General features: G+C 37.2%; 1 protein-coding gene and 1 long non-coding RNA gene across 2 annotated transcripts in view; one reads left to right on the top strand and one right to left on the bottom strand.

Moving 5' to 3' along the window:
* Nucleotides 1-19,958, top strand: part of LOC309666875 (uncharacterized protein) — a 367,169-nt gene that overhangs the window by 31,952 nt on the left and 315,259 nt on the right. The window lies entirely within an intron of this gene.
* On the bottom strand, nucleotides 273-19,381 carry LOC309667012. Its single transcript, XR_014267474.1, has 2 exons — nucleotides 8,978-19,381; nucleotides 273-3,549 (listed from the first exon to the last, which is right to left on the bottom strand). It is a non-coding gene; the product is annotated as an uncharacterized lncRNA (long non-coding RNA).

The raw sequence follows: 19,958 nt of genomic DNA, 5'->3' as shown, positions 1-19,958 counted from the left end.
TGTGTGTATAGGGGCGTCTACAGAGCACCAATCTCAATTCTTTTTATTTTTTGAAAAATTTTTATTTTTATACTATTTCTAAAGGTTACTTTCCATTTATGATTATTACAAAATATTGGCTACATTGTCCGTGTTGTACAGTACATCTTTGAGCCTATATTACACTCAATAATTCGTGTCTCCCACTCCCCGCTCCTATATGGCCTGTCCCCTCCCTCCTCACCAGTAACCACTAGTTTGCTCTCTATATCTGTGAGCCTGCTTCTTTTATGTTATATTCACTAGTTTGTTGTATTTTTTAGGTTCCACATATAAGCGATATCATACAGTATTTATCTTTCTCTGTCTGACTTATTTCACTTAGCATAATGCCCTCCAAGTCCATCCACGTAGCGGCAAAATTTCATTCTTTTTTTATGGCTGAGTATTACTCTACTGTGTGTGTGTATATGTATATATATCTCACTTCTTCTTTATCCATTCATCTGTTGATTGATACTTAGGTTGTTTCTGTATCTTGGCTATTGTAAGTAGTACTGCTATGAACACTGAGGTGCTCTCAATTTTTATATATTTTTACCAAGTGATCACTCCTTGTAAATTTTTCTGTGCTACCTAGCATCATTCTCAGCCTCTTTCTACGTCATATTGTTTCTGCAGACACCTAATTTGAATTCACCTATCTATCACTGCATACAGGAGATGTGCTCCTGAAGAATTTTATGAAAAGGTGCTTTTTGGTTTTGATTTTAGTTTTGCTTTTCAAATCAAATCATCCTCAATTGATTCGAAATGTTATAGGATCTCGAGAAAAAATATATAACAATCATCTATTTTAACTTCTCATGTCACAAACGAGGAGACTTGAGTCCTTCCTGTCTCTAGAATGATATGATCTAGATAGATGTCTTCACTCTTCAATTACAAATTTTATTTCTGGAGACTGAGTCTCTTTAGGAATATGTGGGTTTAGTTTCTTATTTAACTATCACTTGATCTTAAGCTATCTTTTATGACCTGCACCCTTGAGGAGGTCTTTTAAAAGGTCAAATTTGAGACATGGGGGAAAACGCTTAATTCCTGCCTCCCCTGCCCCCATCACCCCTCCTAGTATTCCAGTATTAACCTAGAAACTTTACTGTTTTAAGACGTTAGGCTCTGTATGTTCTAAAGGTAAAATTTACAAACAGATTATATGGCCCCTTTCTTTCCTGAAAGTTAATTCATTAATTCCTTTTGGTAGAAGGGCTTCATATTTCAATATGCATCATTCCTTATTCTAAACTTGATAGTGACATACCTCTGCTTAATCAATTCTTTCTTCTAAATTCCCCTTCCCACTTCAGCCTTGAATCACATTTTATAGTACCCATAATCAAAACACAAAAGCTCCAGAGTTCTATTTGCCCTGAGTATGTGAGGTAGGAAAAGGGAGAGAGATGGGCTTAATGGTGAGACAGGAGAAGAGAAATGTGATTAGATGTCTAATGACTTAAGCAGTCACCCTCTGGGGCAGCTTCTAGAATTACGGTACCATCTTCTTACAACTCTATTCACCTAACACAATTCATTTAACAATACTGCCTTCCAGTTTGCCTCTGTGCTAGGCATGTGCAAACACAGAAGGAAATAGACAGTAAAGTTCTCAAGTGGCTCATTGTCTAGTGAGAAAAACAGACATATGACTAGTAAGACAATGTGTCCAGTGACATTACAGTGTTTTGGAAAAAGGAACTTTGAAGCAAAGAAAGAACTCTTTTTTTTTTTCCCCCCCTCAGGAAGAAACCAGATTTTTCTTTAGATAATGAATAATGTAAAGAAGGAAAAGGAAGGTTTTGAGATTTTTAGGTGATGCCTGTTTCAGAGTAGACTGCAGCAATTGATGGATAATTTTAAATATCAAATATTTAAATGAGATTTTAAATATTTAAATATTTAAATGAGAAGGTATGTAAGCAATTGCCACTGTTTATCCAGGAGACCTGAGGAGGGCTGACATCAGGTAAAGGAGGATAATGGAAGTTGAAGTACATGAAAATATAAGAGAAAATGAGCTGTAGAGCCAATGGAGGGATTCTGTCATGCATAAAAAGATCAGATTTTAAGAAAAAACTGCATGTATTATAGCCTTCTATTTCTCAGAACCTTGCACCAAACACATTATATAGCAGACTCCATCTGCCATTAAGAAGTCAGAATCTTGATAATAAATGCTGATTTTTTTAAAAATAGATTCTGCCATTCAGGGACTATTAGTTAGTCAGCAGGGGAAGTTGGCCTTCATAAAATGCAATATAGTAATTTGTAAATGACTGACCAACTTAAAGGTTTCTTATAAACAAATGACCAAAGGAACTCTAGAGCAGCTTTGGTTTTGGCAATGTCTGGAGGCATTTTTATTGTCATGACTGAGCAGGACGGGACAGAGATGTTACCCGTATTTAGTGGGTAGAGGCCAAGAATGCTGCTAAACATTCTGCAATGCACTGGACAGTCCCCACCACAAAGAATGATCCAGCCCCAGATGTCCATAGTGCAGAGGTCAAAAACCTTGCTCTAGAGTTTATCCAAAGTCCTTGGCATTCATATATGAAATCTGTTGAATATGCATGTTTATAAAGAAAACAAAAGTTATCACTTTTTGGTGGTGAGCAAGCTGTACTGTATACCAAAATAGAGATATAATGTTGCACACATGAAACTTATGTAATGTTATAAACCAACGCTACTTCAATAAAAGATAAATTAAAAAGAAAAGTTATGACTAGCAGATAACCTGCATGGAACATAGAAAAAGGGGCTGCATCAGAATTTTATCAAGAGTGTATTCAGAATTACCCAAGTGAGAATAGTGTTGGCCATGGGACTATAAGTACTTTATCCCATGAGCAAGTTTATCCCTCTCTCAGCTGAAGGTCTCTTTATGAGATTATCTGAATTCCTTTTTACTTTTTATTTATTTTTTATTTTTGACTGCGTTGGGTCTTGGTTGCTGCGCACGGGCTTTCTCTAGTTGCGGCGAGCAGGAGCTACTCTTTGTTGCGGTGCGTGGGCTTCTCGTGCAGTGGCTTCTTGTTGCAGAGCACGGGCTCTAGGCAGGAGGACTCAGTAGTTGTGGCACACGGGCTTAGTTGCTCCGCGGCATGTGGGGTCTTCCTGGACCAGGGATCAAACCTGTGTCCCCTACATTGGCAGGCGGATTCTTAACCACTGTGCCGCAAGCGAAGTCCCTGAATTCCTTTTAAAACTGATCTCTATATTCACATATTCACCAAAGAAACATTCTGACGATGATCTTGCTTCTTACATAACTGAACATCATTGAGAAAATGCTGAGAGTTTGTCTTCTGCATTCTGGAGAAAACTTTTACTCCATTTTTAACCAATGACATTTCAGTCTCCCTTTGATTCAGAAATCCCTCTATGGCTTTTTTAATAAGAGTACATGTAGCACTAACTAAAAACTTCTGGGGTACCATTTCATTTCTTTTTTTTTTTTTTTTTTTTCCTGAGAGTCTGCTCTGACTCATCAATGGGTGTGAAACAGAGCTGTGGAGAAAAAGAGATAACGGCTCTGATCAAACATCAAGCATCACATTTTCCTGAAATTCACAGAAGATGCATAATGAGGTATCACCTTACATATTCTTCACAGCCTGTGTTTACCCAGAAGTACCAAAATGCAAAGCGGCCCCAAAGAACTCCTTCCTCCTTACAGGTGCCACAGACTCAGAAACCAAATAACTTGTGAGCATTTGAGCTACAATGGAAACGTCTCGTGTGCATTTTTATTTATCTAAATTAAGATTTGCCACTGAGCTCAAGCATCTATTTAAAGTTCAAAAACTTATGATTAATATCTAAATTGCTGATGAGATATTTTTCTGGTCCTGATCATCGCTGAGCAAATGGCATGATGTTAAATGCTGAAACAGCAAGATTTATTTTCCAAAGGACTGAACTCACAGAACATGAGAGGGAGGCAGGAAGAAAAGGGGTGGAAGGGTCTGAGCAGCTTAATGATAAGCAAAGATTCTTCTCTTCGCACCATGGAATCAAAGGCATCTCAGCTCATTTCCCACACCTGAGATGTTGTCACTAAGCCACTTCCTTCTCTCTGAAGTGGTTTTAGACAGTCATTTTGCTGTTCTGAAATTTACATCCTATTCTTTTCGCAAACCACATCCATCCATGCTTTTCTCAGCTCATCCTCCCCAGAAACACCTACTCCCATGTAGGGTTTGAATATGCAAGTTTAGAGCCTAACACAACAAATAGAAAACAAATTAACTGGGGGAACCATTCTTTTTTTCCAAGGAAATTGTAAAACCTTTTGAAATGTAGCCTATTTTGCCAGATTCCTGATCTTTGCCAGCATGAAGACCAACCAAAGCAAATTATGTTGTGATAAATGTTGTCAATCCCATTGAGTTTTCTTTAAACTTTAAGTATGTTGATGGAAGCTGACAATTTAACCTTGTTTCACTGCTTACCTAAAACTCACCTCACACATTCCAATTTCTGAAGCACTTGACAAGTTTTGACTTGTTCATAGTTCTCTACTGAGTTTTCGAAGAGTAGAAACCTGGTATTTAACTTTGTGGTTGGCTAGGTTTTAAATTTCTCTTGCTATTGCAGCTGTCTTAGTATTGCTAATCCCAAAGCAAAGAGTGATGCAAAAAATTCATGCTCATTTTGAAAGTGTAAGAGACTTTTTTTTTAAATGTTGACTCCTTGAATTCTCCAGGAAATGATGTCATCCAGTGCAAGCAACCACTACTTTCCACAGAGCTGCTAGTCAAAGGCACATGCTTACTATCTTCTGGGAACTCCCCAGGCTGGTGTTATGAGAGGTGGGCAAGGCCATTAATAAATAATAGCAAGGAGGGAGTTCTAAGGAATTTTAGTCTTGAGTGATTACCTAATTCATTCCCTTCACTTCAAACAGTTCTCTTGATAAACCATCTCTGACCAGCACCTTTCTATGTGTTTTCAAATATTTTTAGTGAACATTTGCAGGTTAGATAAAATGGGTAAACAGTCAAGCTTTAGATGAGCACTAAATGAGAATTAATATATCCACTTTCATGACTGTGAGCAAATTCTAGATTTAACTAAATCTCTTCACATTCAAGAATATGTAAAGAAATCTTTAGAGAAATGACACTGAATTATAAGAGAATATAAACATAGTTCCAAAGACTCAGTGAAAAGGCTTGTCTTTGAAAAATAACTTCCAGTAAGAAAGAAAAAAAAAATTATAAATGGTATTTTCTTAATGTCATTAAAAGAAGTCAGACTACATGGCAACTATGAAAGAGGAGTAGGAAATTACCAAGAAAATTCATTAAGATGAAGACAGATAAAAAAGAAAGCACTCGGAAATAAAAAAATCTTCTAATGCAGAACCAAAATTAATATCTGAATTGGAGGCATTAATGAATAGACTTGACAACGCACAAAATAAATTGATCTGTGAACTATCAACTTAAGTGTCTCCCACAGTTTCAACTAAAACATGAATGAGTTTAAAATATTGAGAGTGAAGACGATTTATGATCAACATAAAGGTCCAGGGAAAGAGAGTAATAAAATTATAAATGTTCTAGAAAAAGATATGTGGCTAACAGGAATAAAACAGAAATAAAAGATTTTTAAAAATGCAATAAATACCAAGAAAGATCAAAAAGGAGAAGCATAAGGCAAAATAACAGAAGAAAAAAACAAGTAAATTAGTTTAGACAATAAAAAAAGTAAAGGGGAAAACATCCTTTTCTAAAGGACAAACACTCAGAAGAAACATAAAACTACCTAGGCTGCTAGGCTCCTAATATATACATCAAAATGACAAAGGAATATTAAATATAAAAGAATAAAACTTATTAGGCAAATATTAAACATAAAAGAGATCAGAGTTATGGTATTTCCATCCAGACAAAGTAAACTTATAATTACAATGAGGAAGGGAATCTTTTCATAAATTGGTAAAAGTTATAATCAATAACAAAACAAAAGCAATCAAGGACATTTACATGCCACCAAACATAGCATCAAAATACAGAAAGCAAAAATTTTAGACAATCAAAGAATGATTAACAAAACCAAACACAAGTTCCAGCTACTGGTATATTGGGAGAAATAAACATCTATCGACTTCTGCACTTTAAAACAGTTTCCCAACTAATAAGCACTCTTATGTCCTAGGACCTACTAAGCCTTCAATCATTCATGGAGCTTGAGGCTGCTGGAAATTTCAGATTGGTCACCTTCAACCTTGAGCAGCATTTTTTTTAAAAAATATTATTTATTTATTTATTTATTTATTTATTTGGCTGTGCTGGGTCATGGTTGCAGCATGCAGGATCTTCGTTTCAGTATGCGGGATCTTTTAGTTGCGGCATGTGGGATCTAGTTCCCTGACCAGGGATCGAACCCGGGCCCCCTTCATTGGGAGCTTTTTCTGGGACCGCTCAGGGAATAGCCTGAACAGAGTCTGACAACATGACTCTGGCAACAACAAATGCAATAACAGCATCTTTTCTCTGTACCGCAGTACACAGAGCCTGGTCAAAGAAACGCTCTATCACTTAGGAACTTGATTCAGCATCCACCTGAAGAGTGATCTGCTGCCTGCCATAGACAAAAGGCCTTGCAGTTGCTAAGGAGTTCATGTGGTGATGCCCAAGGAGCAGGTTGTGCAGCTAAGATGGAGGCTGAATGTTAGGGAACGTGAGCAGGAACATGCCCAGGCAGCAGCCCTAAGTCTCTATTACCACATATTTTGGGTATTCCCATGCTTTTGTGTTTAACGTGCCTTTCAAGCCAGCAGCAGAATGGCTGTTCTAGTGATGCAGCACAAACCGCAAATTAGAGCTTTTGTTATTTTTAAATATTGATATACAAACTTTAATTACATATAAACCCATTTGCTTTATCACAATTTATTTCAAGAGTGCATTTTTCAGGGAAATAAAAGGAAGAACTCTTAGTTTTTTTAAAATATCATTTTAACTGTTGTAAAATTTGGGGTGGCTATTTTTTAAAATTTAAATTTGTTATCTATTTGGGTAAACAAAGTTTATTGTCAGTGGTAATGATAAATTATCTAAAGAAATTACCCTTAAAAAGTTGTGGCTAGGAATTGTGGGTACATTTAACCAGAGAATAAAAACTAGTGTTCATGGAAGTAAGTTCAATTGCTCATTAAAAATATTTGGGGAATATTTTAATTTTAAAAGTATCTTAACATATCAGCATTTATTTTATTTTATAATCTTGGCATTCTGTTTTCCTTAACAAAACTGTATGTGTGTATATATATATATAAACATATATAATCACTCCCATATTCCCTCAAGTTTACCCCATTATGTCATAGAAATAGTTCCCTTTCTAGTGTGTTATTCTATGTAAAAATTGTAAAGTACTGCCCTGGAGAATAATCCTTCTTTTGCAAATGTATGTTTCTTCATGACAATTATAAATATCTAAAATTATATATGTTATTAACTTAGTTATTGATTATTGCACTTCTACCTCTGTGAGAACAGAAAATCTGTCGTTGCAGGGACCCTCCCTGTATGGTTCATTACTGTATGCCCAGAGCCTGCAATAGTGACACACATGTGGTAAGTGAAAAGCTCTGTTTGATTTGTAGACTCAAGTTCTTTTTCTATGCACTCTCTCTTGCACTTTTAATTATTGCTTTTATTACACTCATCTACCTTTCTTCCTTTACAACAAACAGAATTCTAATTATGGACCACTATTCTCTTTCCTCTGTGATTATAATCTCCTCTCACTATTCTCAACATAGTTGACCATCTGGAAATGTTTCAAACGATCCTCTAAATTACATTACCGTCTTAGTCTGCTCAGGATGCTATAACAAAATACTACAGACTGGGTGGCTTATAAACAACAGAAATGTATTGCTTACAGTTCTGGAGGCCAACAGTCTGAGATCAGGGTGCCAGCATGGTTGAGAGTGAAGGCCCTTTTCCAGGTTGCAGAGTTCTTGTTGTATCCTCACATGGCAGAAAGGGTGAGGGATTTCTCTTTAATAAATGCATTAATCCCATTCATGAGTGTTCTGCCATAATAACCTAATTACCTCCCAAAGGCCTCATCTCCTAATACCATGACTTTGGGGGTTAGGATTCAACCTATGAATTTTCAGGAGGCACATTCAGACCATAGCAATTATTGATTCCTTTTGCTATGTTCCCAATTTTTATCTTTACTTCTTCAAATGAATAAACTCTGGTTTTGCCACTGCATTTGGAGTTTCCTTGCATTCCTTATTTTATCTGAGTCTCCTTTACTTGCACATGTGCCTTGATCTCATCTTTTATTTTAACTCATTTTCTCTTTGTTGCTCCTTGCTTTTCCATCATAATTGCCATGTATTCTTGCTTCTTTTTGAAGACATAAAGTGCATATCACTTCAATACAATATTTCTAATATGGCATGCAGACTAACATGGGAATTTAAATCAAATATGCTCTTGTTTCTTGTCTCTGTATCTATACAATCAACTCAAGAAATTCAAAATTTATTTTAAAATTCTGGTAATAAACTAGCAGCTTGTATCAGACCAACATTCCCACAGAAAAAAAATTATATGCTCTGGATAAAACATTTTAAAAAAAAATGATTGAAGGTACCATAGAACAAATCAAATCAGACAGAAACTGGGAGAAAGTTGAACCGTGAAAGAAAGGAATTGTACTAGGTGAGATTTGTCTTTATACGGCTTTTCACCTGAGGAGACCTTTCAGTCTACACAGTACAGGGATATCAGGAATTGGAGCAGAAAGCCTTGATTTTACTGGTTTAAAGGGTCAAAGTGCAGGGTTCAGGGATGCCAAAGCAGCTGAAAAATGTGAAGATAATTCCAGAAAGACGAAAACTACAGGAGAGAGAACACCAAAATCTGAGCACAAACATCATTCAATTTCATGCCTGAACACTTACTTATGCAGGTGTAAGGTAGACTTCATGTGTAAGGTAGACTTCAAGGATTTCAGCAAAAAGCAACAGCTGGAAGATAAAACAACAACAACAACAACAAGCTGAGAGAAGATCTCAGCTGCTGCTCCCTTTGAGAGAGAGTATGGATTTGTTTCTAGCCAAGATTATTGCTTTTTAAAACAAACAAACAAAAATTGACATTTTTTTTAGAATTAGATGTAACAGAATCAACAGTTCTAAGATGTATTTTTCATGATATCCATTGTTATGGGATGAATTGTGTTCCCTCAAATTCATATGTACCTCAGAATGTGATTGTATTCGGAGACAGGACTTTTAAAGAGGCAATTAACTTAAAAAATGTTCTTTATGGTGGGCCCTAATCCAGTATGAGTGGTGCCACTATAAGAGGAAGAGATTAAGACACTGTAAGAAAATGAATTTCTCTTGTTTAACCCACCAAGTTTGTCGTGTTTTGTTGTGGCAGTCCTAGAAAACTAATACAAAAATTATTCAATAAAAATTACTAGACATGTAAAGACCTGAAAATGTGACTCTTAGGAGAGAGGAAAAAGCAGTCAATAAAACAAACTCTGAGATAACGGATATTTTGCCAAAAGCAGATGAGAACCTTAAGGGAGCAATTACAAATATATTCAAAGACCTTAGTGTATTACAAATATATTCAAGACAAATTGGGCCATAATAAATGAACTTAAAGGGCATTTATCAATAAAACTAAAGATATAAAAAATACAATGGAAGTTCTGGAACTAGAAAATATAATACCTAAATGAAAATTTGACTAGATAGGCTTAACAGCAGAGTAGAGATGGTAGAAGAAAGAGTAAGTTAACTTGAAGACAGAACAATAAAAATTATTCATTCTTAAGAAAAGAGAATAAAGGATCATGAACAACAGCAACAAAAGTGTACAGAGCCTCTTGACTGTGGGGCAATATAAAAACTCTAATTTACAAGTAATTAAAGCCCCACAAGGAGAGAATAAAAAGGAGATAATGGAGAAAACTTTAAAGAAGTATTTACCAAAACTTTTCTAAATTTGGTCAAAAAAATTGACTGAGAGACCAAACAAGCTCAGTGAATACCAAGCAAGATAACTTAAACACAAACACACACACACACACACACACACACACACACACACCCCTAATTTGGCCCATCATAGTCAAACTGCTGAAAACAAAAGGTAAAAAAAACTTTGAAGGAAGTCAGAAAAAAAAAATGGCACATTGCATACCAGGAACCAAGATATGAATCCTGGTTTCCATCTCAAGAGCCATAATGGAGGACAGAAGACAATTAAATGTCATCTTCAAAGTGCCTAAAGAAAATAAAGACTATTAACCCAGAATTCTACATTCAAAGAAAATATTCTTCAAAAATGAATGCAAAATAAAGACTGTTGCACATAATACAGAAGTAAGAGAATTCATTGTCATCAGAGCTTACTTACAAGAAATGAAAAAAGGAAGTTCTTTAAGCTGAAGGGAAGTGACATCGGATGGAAACTTCATCTACATGAAAGAATGAAAAGCCTTGGAAATGGCAAATATGTGGGGTAAATATAAAAGACTAATTTTTTTCTTATTTTCTTTAAAAGGTATATGACTGTTTACAGCAAAAATTGTAAGGCCATATTGTGAGGCACATAATGTATGTGGACATAATGTATGTGAAAAACTCACACAAATAATGGGGGTAAAATAAGCTACACTATTACAAGGTTCTTATATTTCATATGAAATATCAGCTGTATATGTTTTAGGAATGCACATTATGATCTTTACAACAGCCTATATACATATATAAGTAGTGCAAAGAAGTACACTCAAAACCAATAGAGAAAATAAGGTAGAATTCCACAAAATACAATAATTATTCCAAGAAAAAAAGGCAAGGAAAGAGGCAGAATGAAAGAAAAGATGCCACACAGATTTATTATCTTACAGTTCTTGAGGTCAAATGTCTACACTGGGTCTCAACGGGCTAAAGTCAAGGTATCAGCAATGCTGTTTTCCTTCCCAGAGGCTCTAGGGAAGAATTTATTTCCTTGTCTTTTCCAATTTCTAGAGGCTACCAGCTTTCTTTGGCTTAAGGTTTCCTTTCTCCATCTTGAAAGTCAGAAATGGCAGGTCGAATCGTATCACACTGCATCACACGGACATGTTCTTCCGCTTCCCTCCTCCTCATTTAAAGATCCTTGTGATTACATTGAGCCCACCTAGATAATCCAAGATAATCTCCCGATGTTAAAGTCAACTGATTAGAAACTTTAATTCCATCTGCAGCCTTCATTCCCTTTTGCCTTGTAACCTAACATAGTTACAGCTTCCCGTGATTTAAGAGGTGGGCATCTTTTGGGGACCAATATTCTGCCTACTACAGTGAGTTTAACAGACATGAAGAAAGCCAGGGTGGCTGGAGTTCAAAGAGTATAGGGAAGGCTGACAAAAGACCACGATGAAGAGGCAAACACTGGGACTATACTGCCGCTAAGGCTACAAGAAGAGGTATAGATCCCTACTTTCCCAAACCTAATTCCCATCCTGTCTTTCACAAAAGTACTTGGAAAAAGAATGATATCTTATCTAAAAACTAATTGGAAATTTCAAAATTTTAGTTGAATGGTTAGGTATGCAAAAGCAAGGAAGGCTGGAAACACCTGAAATGGAAGGATCGATTTCTCTCCTTAGAGAGAGAGAGAGCAGAAGAGTCAAAAGGAGATGGTAGGGTGGCAAGAAGAGAGGAAAGATGATCAAGAAACACAGGAGATTAGCTGTAGGATCTTTAATAACAAAGCTGTTTACATCTTCGTTTATTGTAAAAAAAAATTACAGTCTACATAAATTTTTTCTGCTCCTAAAAAAAAAAATCTCTTACTTTCAGCAAAGTTTTCAGTGCATGAGCAAGACTTTGTGAATAAATTTGTCATAGGAATCAAGAATAGTGACCTCATGCATCTCTGGGAGCCATCTATGGTAGAGATAAATGAAAATTGTAGATGCAAAGTCAAAAATAATAAACCAGTAGAGGCAAAAGTCCAAATCAGAGGTCATCATAAGATGGTAAAAATACACTCCCCAAAATTCATAGAAATCTTAGGAGGTCATTCAAAGCAAACTTAACCAGATCTTAAGAGTCCTGAAAACTCTAGGTTGATGTATGGACTACAGGTCTACCCTCTTCCCCTAAAAAAATATAGTTTTAAAGATACTTGTTTTCAGTAGCATTTCAAATTCTCTCATTCCTTTTGCAGCTTCTTTGTTTTGCCAAGATCACTTTTCCATTATTTTACTCCAAAATAGCTCTTTGAGTAAATAGGTGTGGAGAAAATCAAGGAAGAAGAGAGCATGTTTGCAAGTACAAGTCAGAACTGAAATGGGAAATAGAGTTTGGATCTTCTGAAATAATCTCACGGGGCAGCATGTGAAGGGCAGCATGTGAAGGACAGCCTAAAGGGTAACAAGCATTGAGTTCGGCCAATTTAAGGACTTTCCGATTACTTTTAAAGCCATCAGTTGAATTTTCTATTCTAAAATAGTTGTACAGTGTTCAGTTACTCAATTCAGGACAGAGACTTTTACAAAGCAATCAGTAGTTTAGTTTCTTGAACTGTTAGCCAAATTGAAATCACTTCGGCGTCTGACACCTCGTTTTTCATGAAGTTCGGAAATGAGATGTAGTGAAAGATTAGTCTCCAAGTTAGAGAGAGTTCACAGCTCTAGAGGGAGTGAAGAGAAGCCAACTGCCCCCACCCCAAAAAGGAAATGCTTCCCAACACGTACATATTTTTAAAAGATAAGTTGCATTTTGCATGTTATTTTATTTTAAATAAAAACAGCTTGAAAAACTCTGTAGTGTCATGTACTACAGAGCCTTTCCCTACATTTCCTTTTCTGATTTCCCAGGATTTAATTTCTCTCCCCGTCTTCAACTCTGTATTTATCTTGAATCAGAGCAGTTACTCCTCTTAGAAGTATTCGCACTTCAGGCACTTCAAGGGCCTCCAGCAAAGTGGTCAGAGGAATAGTCTAGGCTTCGTACTTTGCTTTGATTTCAATAGACTTTATAATGAACCCCCAAGTACCCATCCCACAGCCCAGGAGTTGAAATAGTACATATGCTCCTGTTGAAAACCATCTTTTAAAATTACATAGAAACATGAAAAAAAGAATCATACTGTGAGGTACTGACATAATGATCTGGTTCATCCATAAATGAACCTGAGTTTTTAAAATGAGGAGAAGTGATTAATTTTGTTCCCATCAAATAATTTTTAAAGACAGGATTTATATACAGCTTTTAACATCTCATATCTGTCATGTACAAAATTCCTATGACAAGACAGAACTCTCATTGAAAACAAGATTTGATCTAGACCACTTGAAAAACCAGTGGTTGTCTCTGAGCCATTTGTTTACACTAAGAGGTCTTTGGCTACTCCCAAGTTTTACTCTCTGTCTCAGAAATCAACATATTTGCACAGAAACAAAGTTACCTTGGGTTTACAGTTATTATTTTAAGAGTTTGATTTTTTAAAAATTCACTAGTCTCCCCAGTCTTTGCAAAAGACCTGCAGTGTTGTTTTGTAAAATTTTTTTTAAATGGAGGAAGTGAACAATTTCATTTAAGATAGTCAATAATGTCCTCTGGTATTGAAACCAGGATTGAAGTTTCTGCTTCTGTCTAACCTATGCTATTTTTTTTCTGATTCTTTGCTATATATTATAAGCATATAGATTGAAGTTTAGAAATGACTCTGCCCTAACTCCTCCCTCCCCACCCCCCAAATTTCTTTCCTCCTATCAGAAAAATTTTGATTTAAAGAATGGCAACAGATGACCCACTGTGCTTAGGACTTTTAGGATGACTGTTAGGATGAGGAGGAAAGCAGCATTCAGATAAAATAAAAATGAGATGAGACTGAATGAGAAACTTGGAAAAGCTTTTTTTTTTAATTATTCAGTTAATTTATTTTTTATTGGCCGCGTTGGATCTTTGTTGCTGTGTGTGTGCTTTCTCTAGTTGTGGCGAGTGCGGGCTACTCTTCGTTGCGGTGTGTGGGCTTCTCATTGCGGTGGCTTCTCCTGTTGGGGAGCACAGGCTCTAGGCACTAGGGCTTCAGTAGTTGTGGCTCGCGGGCTCTAGAGCACAGGCTCGGTAGTTGTGGCACACAGGATTAGTTGCTCCGCAGCATGTGGGATCCTCCCAGACCAGGGCTCAAACCCGTGTCCCCTGCATTGGCAGGTGGATTCTTAACCTCTGCGCCACCAGGGAAGTCCCGTTATTACTATTGCTTTTTTTTTTTTGGCCGCGCCCATGGCTTGCAGGATCTTAGCTCCCCTCCCAGGGACTGAACCCGGGCCACGGCAGTGAAAGCGCCAAGTCCTAAATCCTGGACCACCAGGGAAGTCCCAAAACTTGGAAATGCTTTTGTAAATCACGCAGATGATTGCCAACTGAGGGGGATAATTCTTTATAAGGGAAAAGAAGGAAAATGAATACACTTAAGAGTCTACAATGTTCTCTCATTTAATTTTTAAAATGGTATATCCATTTCTGTGAATAAGAAAGCAGGTCTTGGAGAGTTTAGGTTATTGACCAAAGTGAAACTACAAATATGAGTGACGGAGTCAGTGTTAAATCCGCAGCCATCTGACTCCAGCATCTCTTCTTTTTCATTAAAAAGCATAGAGATGTGACATCTTTATGCATTCACAGGGGGAAAGGAGGAAGAATTTAACATAGAGAATGGTGAATGAAAGGGAAGAGAAGAGGCTCCCGTCAAAATGCAGCACCTCAAAAATAAAAGAGAGACGTGGTTAGGAATTTCTGAGCACAGAGGCCAAGAAAAATGCTAAGCTGGATTTCAGTGGTCCATGAGGAAAAATGATACGGATTTACTTGCTCATGTTTGTTTCTTTGAAACAAACCCCACCACTGTGCTCTCATTTGAAATGTTTCCTGCTTTGCAGGCCTCTATCTCCCTATCTCTTTATTCTCTTTTCTCTTCCATAACTTTGTCCTCTCTATCTTTTTTTTTTTTTTTAAATGGTTCTTTTTTTTTTTTAATTTATTTATTTTTGGCTGTGTTGGGTCTTCGTTTCTGTGCGAGGGCTTTCTCTAGTTGCGGCGAGCGGGGGCCACTCTTCATCGCGGTGCGCGGGCCTCTCACTATCGCGGCCTCTCTTGTTGCGGAGCACAGGCTCCAGACGCGCAGGCTCAGTAGTTGTGGCTCATGGGCCTAGTTGCTCCGCGGCATGTGGGATCTTCCCAGACCAGGGCTCGAACCCGTATCCCCTGCATTGGCAGGCAGATTCTCAACCACTGTGCCACCAGGGAAGCCCCATCCTCTCTATCTTAACGGACATCTTTACCTCATCATTTAAATACCTTCATGTCTCTTTCAAAAACAAACATCTTTTTCTCTGCCCTATATTTCTCTCCAGCTACGGTTCTATTTCTTTTCTTCTTCTTTGCAAGCAAACTTGTTGAATTCACTGTTTTTACCCCCTCATTCCCCATTTACCCCTCAATCTAGTTTCCTGCCCCACCAAAATCCACCACCAGCATGTCATTAACTCCAATGAACATTTTCAGACTTCCACCTTGCTTGCACTTTCAACACTAGACACTTTCATCATTCATGGGTTTCCCTGGCATCCCTCTCTCCTGGTTCTCTTGCTATCTCTGTCCATGCTTCAGTGTCCTTTGTAGAATCACCTACTTCTTTCCCCGCTTCAGGTACTGGTGATCCTCCGAGTGCTACCACGGGCCCGAGGCCTTTCCTACTCTAATCACTGTCCCAAGGCATCCTTATCCATGCCCATGGCTTTGATTAACAGTCGTATGCAGATTACTCTCAATATCTCCCTTCCACTTCTCCCTCAAGAGTTCCACAACCTTATTTCCAACTATCTACTGAACATGGACACTTGGATATCTCACAGACACTTGAAACCAAGCATCTGCAAATCTGAACATGTTATATTATTCCCCAAACTAGCTATTTCTAGAGAAAATCACTCCACTCACTTTTTAGTCATGCAAGGTGATCACCTGGAACTCGACTCTTGACTTGTTCCCTCCCTCACCAACCCATTCCCACTGCAGCTCATCAATTACCCAATCACTTTTGCCTCCCAAATACTCAAATCTCTCTATCTCGCTCCATTCTCACTACCACTATGCTAACCAAGTCAACATCCTTTCTCCCCCTCACAAGAGCCATCCATCCTAACTGGCTTCTCTGCTTCCAGCCTTGGACCCTTTAGCCCATTCTCCACACTGTTCTCTCAGCCCATCATGTCACTTTTCTTAAAATATTTTAATATTTTAATGGGCTCCAAGTGTGTTTTAGATGAACTTTGAACTCTAAAATAGCTGACAAGGCTCTGTACGATCTGATCTCCCCCTCTCTCCTACCTCATGTCCTGACACACTCTCCTCTGACTCTTATGTTCTAGTGACACAACTCTCTAGAATGCTGTTCCTTCTACCACATCCCTCTTCCTTTTCATCAGGCTGACTGTTACTCATTTTCCAGGCCTCAGCCAAAACATCACTTTTTTAGAAGGGCCTCCCTGGCTCTCAGTTTGGATTAGGTTTTGCATTCCATGGCCCCCAGCATTTTCCTTATCATAAAACTCATCATACATTATGGGAACTACTGACTGGGTTGTCTTCCCCACTGGGCTGTGAGCTCTAAGAGCACAGGTGCTTGGGGACATGCTCACCACTATATTTGCATAGTACATAGTCGGTCCTTGGTAAATGCTTGTTGAATAAATGAATGCAAGCTCAAAAGACAATCGTATAAAACTAGAGGGTCACCATGAAGTCTAAGGTGGCTGTACATCAAGGGGTACCTTTCAATGCCATTAATTTGACCCCATTGTTTGTTTTTTGTCCACACCAATGTCAAGGATGGTGAGTACATAGTACACAATATGATCAGAAGCTCATGGAATAAAGTGATTAATAATAAAATTTTTAAATCCTAAAAAAACTTAATCATGAAATGTCTGGAAAAAACCTCTCACCATCATCTCACAGACTTACTAAGAAATAAACTAATAGTCTCTTGTCCAACTCATAATGAATACTATTGAATCCAAAAATAGATTTAACAGAAATAATAAAATAAAAATATAAATAGCTAGACTGGCCTATAAATTTTGTTATTGTCCAAGTATTTATAGAAAAATGAGACATCTTAGTAAAAGTTATAGCAGTAAATTTGATCTCAGAAAATCAGACTTGGAGAAATAATAACCATAAAAGAGAAAATTCTAAAAGGAAGAACTTATACTGCAGAAAACAATGTGGATTTCAAAAGTGATCAAATGAAATCTATAGTAAAATTAATTGATCCCACTGGAAATAATTTTAGGAAGATAAAAATGGAAAAAGAGAATTCAAAATGGTTTGACTGTTCTTTAGAAGGAAGTCAACAATAAACTAAGTTAGCTTAATGAATTTTTATCTGAAAAATAATATTTGGCAAAAATTATCATTAAATGTGTATATACACACAAATATATGTCATTATACTATGTATGTATGTATATATCTGTGTGTATATGTGTATATCATCAATGGTATACATACATACAGTTGATGATAAACATATAATTAAGATAAAAATATGATATATATGTATATAATAGTGAATATATATATTTCCTTCGAGCAAAGAGCAAAATCAGCAGGGTCAAAACAGTTGGATCAAAAATATCTGAGACCTAGGTATCATCTCTTAGGTTCAATCTCATAAGCTCACAGGAATGTCAAGTGAGAATGGAAGTATTGCTTGGTGAGCACAGAATCCAAACAAAAAGAATTAACTCAGATTAAAGTATTAGATACGAAAAGCCTAAGATAGGCTGATGTGTCCACCTTCATAGCCACGACAGAACAGCCCAAATATTTCGGCCTCATAATTGAAGTTTTCAAAATGTGTGTGTGGGTTTTTTTGGTTTGTTTTTGCCAAATTTGGAAAACACATTTTCACCCTCTTACTCCTCAACATAAACGCTTAGTTTCCAATGGACTGGTTTTCTCATTTACTCACAAATAATGTTAGACGCAATCCCATCTTTGCAGTTTTGCTCCTTACCTGGAATCTACTTTTCCTATCCTCTTGTTCATGTCTGATCTGTGCTTTCCACTTCATAAGGTCTACTCTGATCAACACAGCCTCATATTTATCTTCTACAGCCCCCTTGAATTCTTAGAAATTGTTAGAGCTTATAGAAATACTTCTTTGGTGATTACATTTGTCATGTTTTGGAGGAATGGTACTTTATAAGAAAGAATGTATAATGTCTGTTTCTCCAAACTAAATAATTACTTCCTTGAGGAAAGCGAAAGATGATGACTTAGACGGCTTTGTATCTCCCACGTTGCGTTGCATATAGCAGGCAACTGATGCAAGTTTTACTGCCTTTTAGATTCTCAAGGAACTGGCAGATATTTAGAGAAGAGTCTATCATAACATTGTTCTGAAAGATGTATTTCTCCACGAACACTTAAGAGACAGTGATAATATCCTGTTTGATTATTTCATTTAAAAATGCCAAACCTGTGGGATGGATAGACCAGAGATTATAAACTAATAGCTTTTGGTCACAGACGTATTTTGTTTAGCACTTAAATATTGTTGTTGTTTTCAAGTTAATTCATTGTCAATCTGTGAAATCAGAAAAATTCACATTAAAATCTGGATTTATATTTTCTCTTGAAAAATCAGAAGTGTTGGCAAAATTGGGTCCATATGGTTCAGCATGGCAATAATGTCCAAAGCCAGGCATGGCTGCCCCTTTAGGTGCATATAGGGATTTGGGGTTGCTGCCTTGACCCTTTGTGTCATTCTGAAGCAATGACAATATCTGTGGTTAGTTTTAGAATAACTTATTTTATTAGAAGCAAACCTCTTTCTCATCAGAAATATGCCTCTGCTTTTCTGCCTTCAAACAGGTCAAATAAATCATGACTCAGATCTCATTCTACTGATGTCTGAGGCAATCCAAATAAAAGGTAGCATTCCAAATATTCAAGGAAAGAAACCAAGCTACTATTTATGTGATGAAATCATAGGATGGCTCAAGAAAAAAGGGAATATATCATTAGTCAGCCAAACAGAATGTAGGATCTGCAGGAACCGGCAGAAAGTTCACTGAAATCATAGCAGAGAGGAGTACAAGCTTGCTCAAAGAGATGTGCAGAAATTTCAGCCCAGCAAAGACAGGATTCTAGCCCAGCTCTGTGAGCAACTGTTTTTGTTCTCACACTCAGGATACCTAATTTAGAATGCTGTAATGAGCCTCAATTGTCACATAACTTCTTAGAAACACTGTACAGCGCAATCCACACCAAACGACACCAAATGACACCAACATTTCAGCGGTTTTAAAAAGTTGGTTGGGGGGCTTCCCTGGTGGCGCAGTGGTTGAGAATCTGCCTGCCAGTGCAGGGGACACGGGTTCAAGCCCTGGTCTGGGAAGATCCCACATGCCGCGGAGCAACTGGGCCCATGAGCCACAACTACTGAGCCTGCGCGTCTGGAGCCTGTGCTCCGCAACAAGAGAGGCCGCAATAATGAGAGGCCCACACACCGCAATGAAGAGTGGCCCCTGCTTGCTGCAACTAGAGAAAGCCCTCGCACAGAAACGAAGACCCAACACAGCCATAAATAAATAAATAAATAAATAAAATAAATTAAAAAAAAAAAAAAAAAAGTTGGTTGGTTGATCATAAGAATATATTAGGGGTGGGCTCCAGAAAGGCAGAAAGAAGAACTAAGCTCAATCAAGAGGAAATGGAGAAGAAATATATATGTGTGTGTTTTTATATGGAAAAGAATAGGAGGATATTTTGGGGCTTTGGCAAATATCAAATCCAACAGGCGCATGTCTGTTTCTCACTGAGGATATTGTAAAGATTTGAAGAATATATCACT

This window comes from Balaenoptera physalus (assembly GCF_965194825.1).
Source record: "Balaenoptera physalus genome assembly, chromosome: 9".
In the NCBI taxonomy this organism is placed as follows: Eukaryota; Metazoa; Chordata; class Mammalia; order Artiodactyla; family Balaenopteridae; genus Balaenoptera; species Balaenoptera physalus.
This window is presented reverse-complemented; position numbering and strand designations above follow the sequence as displayed.